Source organism: Aegilops tauschii, chromosome 5 (genome assembly GCF_002575655.3).
Source record: "Aegilops tauschii subsp. strangulata cultivar AL8/78 chromosome 5, Aet v6.0, whole genome shotgun sequence".
NCBI lineage: Eukaryota > Viridiplantae > Streptophyta > Magnoliopsida > Poales > Poaceae > Aegilops > Aegilops tauschii.
Genome location: NC_053039.3, coordinates 178,358,898 through 178,363,108, shown reverse-complemented (window position 1 = coordinate 178,363,108; position 4,211 = coordinate 178,358,898).

Below are 4,211 nucleotides of genomic sequence, written 5' to 3'. Positions count from 1 at the left end.
GAACGAACGAGTGTTCGCTAAATAAACTAAACCGAAAAAACTGATCAAGGTTTTTTTTTATAAAACTGAATGAAAAACCAGACGGGAAAAACCGAACGGTTTTCTTGAGGAAAACCGCCAGCGGCGGGGCTCCGGCGTCGGGCGGCGGCGGCGGCACGCGACGGCGGCGGCGGCGGCGGATCGGGCTTAGGGTTAGGGTTTCGGCGGCTCGGGCGGCTTGGGCTATCGGGGCCGGAGCGGTGGCTTATAAAGGCCTGGCCAGACGGAGTCCTGGCCGAACACGGCCCAAAGTCGATTTCGCTATTTTTTAAATAATTTCGCGCAGAAAAACAAATAAAAGAAATACTAAACGGACTCCAAAAATCCTGAAATAAATTTTCCCCGACTTCTAAAATCAAGACGGACAAGATGAACATTTATTTGGGGCCTAAATGTAATTTTGAAAAACACGTATTTTTCCTAATTCAAATAAAATCAAATATTTATTTTTAATATTTTTCCTCCAATATTTCATTATTTGTGAAGAAGTCATTTTATCCTCTCTCATATATTTTGATATGAAATATTTTTGAAGAAAAAAATAATAAAAACAAATGATCCTATTTTCAAAATTTAAGAAAACCCAAATATGAAAATAACGAAATCCCCAACTCTCTTCGTGGGTCCTTGAGTTGCGTGGAATTTCTAGGATCGCAAATCAAAATGCAATAAAGTATGATATGCATGATGATCTAATGTATAACATTACAAATTGAAAATTTGGAATGTTACATAAAATGTTCAATAGAAAACTTTAACTAGTATGTTGTTTGTAGAATGCAAGTAGCATTAGCCGTACGCACGCATGTTCTTCTCCAAACAAATAGTTTATTTTTTACACAAGGCTGTGCTTGTTTTACACCACACCTTTTCGTCCTTATCTGTACATTTTCTCTCCTGGAACTAAGCACCACCACATGTTTATTCTTTGTTCTCCCTCCTCCTTTTTAACTTTGTCTGTGCTCATGCTTAGCAACTGAACCCGCAAGCTAGAGATGATCATTTCCACTTCGGTTCAGGCGCCCACATGACCATGGTCAAAGCAACTCGGGAGGATTTTGGTGACGCTATACACAAGCAGTGTCGTCCTCGGCTGTGTACACCCTGCACTCCGTCCCTGCCGGAGAAGGATGTATCTCTCGAGCTGCTACTTCTTCAGACTTCGACCTTCTACTACTTCAGAGTCTGACCTGCTCCGCAATGAAAAAAAGAACAGCGGAAAGAGATGGTTGCACACATGGATTGCTCGTGAGCGAGCTGACAGACTGCCCGCACAGATTGGAGGGGAAAAAGTCTTATGGAGGTGTAGGTCAAAGCGGAGATGCAGATGGCACACCGACCGGATCTGCTTGGGGGAAGTTGCCGCCATGTTGTGTGGGAGGAAAGGGGAGCGGTGCACGGAGCTATCCATGGTGCATCAGCGAGTTGTGGTGGTGATGCAGGGCGGCACAAGTTTAAGATAGTTGAAACAAGTCATGACACTAGGCAGATCATCATCTGCAAACTCTGCTGCTCGGCAACGCCCTATTTACACAAAGTTGGTTATTGATCCACTGCCTGCGGCCTTGGCAACAACAACTTGGAGAAGATACAGGCATGAAGGTCACAACTTAGCCTAGGGCTGGTCGCCGCTCAGGCCTGGGCAAGTCGCCGAGTTTGCTGCGGGAGACCCACGCCCAGCAGCTGGACAGACTGCTCGCGCGCGAGGCGTTGGACTGCTCACTCGAGATGGATTGTTGGGCCGCCGGCGCGGGCATGGCCAGAGGCGAAACAGGGAGGAGGCACGGGTGGGACGGAGCTGAGAGGCCGCGCCCACAGCAGTTGGTGGCCTTCCTCATCCACGGCGAGCACCTGGATGACCCCGATCCAGATCCTCGTTGAGGAAGCACTAGGGGAGGAGTTGTGCAGCACGAGGATGGTGGAGCAGCGCCGGCCGGCGGTGGTCGGGAGGCCTGGCGGGGCAGCTGTGCGCCGCTGGGCAGGGCGGCAACGCGCTGGGAGGAGGGGAGGCGGTGCGCCGCGGGGCGGGGCGGCGGCGCGCTGGCAAGCCGGGATGCGGCACGCCGTGGGATGGGGCGGTGGTGGCGGTGCGATCCGGGAAGGGCGGGTGCAGTGGCGCACGCGATTTGGGAGGGGCGACGTCGGCGGCTCGATTCAGGAGGGCGGCTGGGGATCAAGGGGGAGGGGATCGTGGGCTCGGTTCCGGAGGGCGGCCGGGGATCGTGGGCGTGGTTCGGGGAGTTAGGAAGGATCCGCTGCGGGCCTATATAGGGCTGACCGTGATCACAATAACTATTCTGATCCCAGGATCAGAATATATATATATATATATATATATATATATATATATATATATATATATATATATATATATATATATATATATATGAAAAATCCATCCTACCACCTAGGGGTAGTTACCCCACATGTCTCATATACTATCATGTGGTAGTATATATATTCTACTTTATCATTTTAAGTATGTTTATTTACTATATATAATATACTCCAAATTAAGTTACATGAAAAATTGCAAGTTAGCCCATGGTTTTTATTATATTTGTGAAATACGTACATATTTGTACGTAAAAAAGAGCATACTCAAAATATGATACATAGTACCAAAAAAGTAGTGTATATACTACCTAAACATTCTTATATACTACATACTACGCGTACATACTCTCCTCTTTGATACATACTACATACAACATACAAAAGTCAAGTGGTGGTAACTACCACTGGTGGTAGATAAAATTTGTCCTATATATATATAACCTATATTTTTATTTTCTTATATCAAAATTTACGTAGTGAATCAATAGGAATGTAACTATTTGAATTCCAAATATAATTTAATTATGAAGTGATCGTAATTACCTCGGGTGAAGAATAAATTATTCTGCACCCTGGGTGATTAATAGCATCAATATATATATATATATATATATATATATATATATATATATATATATATATATATATATATATATATATATATATATATATATATATATATATATATATATATATATATATATGACAAATTTTATCTACAAGTGGTGGTAGTTACCTCCTAGCTATTTGCCCTCCACGTGTCCTCCACTGTACCATCAAGTCGACCACGAAGTGGAAGATGGGTTAACGGGTGCGTGGAATCCAATTGCTAGCAACTAATTTAATTTTTGTAATATAATAATCCGGCAAGGTACGTGGAACTGCCTCCTTACTTTTTGCCAACGTACATCAAACAAACTGCTTGTTAGATAAGCACATGAACGTGTGAATACAAAAAACTAGTCTAGGTACGTACATACTTTTTTTGTTAGAAATAGGTAGTATGGAGTATATAGTGTAACCTTTATAACTTATTTTTTAGATTTTTCATGATATAGTACAAAATATATTCATTTTTTAAACCACATGGAGTATACTCATGTATTGTTTGAGTATGTCATGCTAACATAAATCTGGAGTATGGAGTATTAACATAAAAAAAATATGGAGTATGGTGTATGGTGTATGGAGTATGTAGTATGTAGTATAGTTCATTCTTTACATATGGAACACATGTAGATAATCTTCCTCGTAGTATGGACTATATTTAAAAAAAATGAGGGGAATATATTTACAAGTTGTAGTATGTAGTATGTCTATATCCTTTTTTAGATGGCAGTATATAACATTTTTCTTCTGAAAAGAAACATGTATATATATATACTTTTATTTGGACCTAAATATTAAGTGAGTATGGAGTATTCATCGCAAAAAAAGTGAGTATGGAGTATTAACATAAAAGAAACATGGAGGATGGTGTGTGGTGTATGGAGTATGGTGTATCCGTGTATTGAGTATGGAGTATGTAGTATGTAGTATGTAGTGCAGTTCCTTTTTTTAGGTATGCAACACATGTAGATACTCTTCCTTGTAGTATGGAGTACATTCACACACAAAAATTGAGGGTAGTATATTTACAAGTTGTAGTATGGAGTCTGTATACATCCTTTTCAAAATGGCAGTATATAACATTTTCTTCCGAAAAGAAACATGTATATATACTTTTCTTTCGACCTAAATATTAAGTGTGTGCATCTGTGTACATAATTCTGAAGCATTCGCCTGAGCATATTTTTGTAGCTCGTCGGAGTATATAGAATATATAGTCTTTCGGG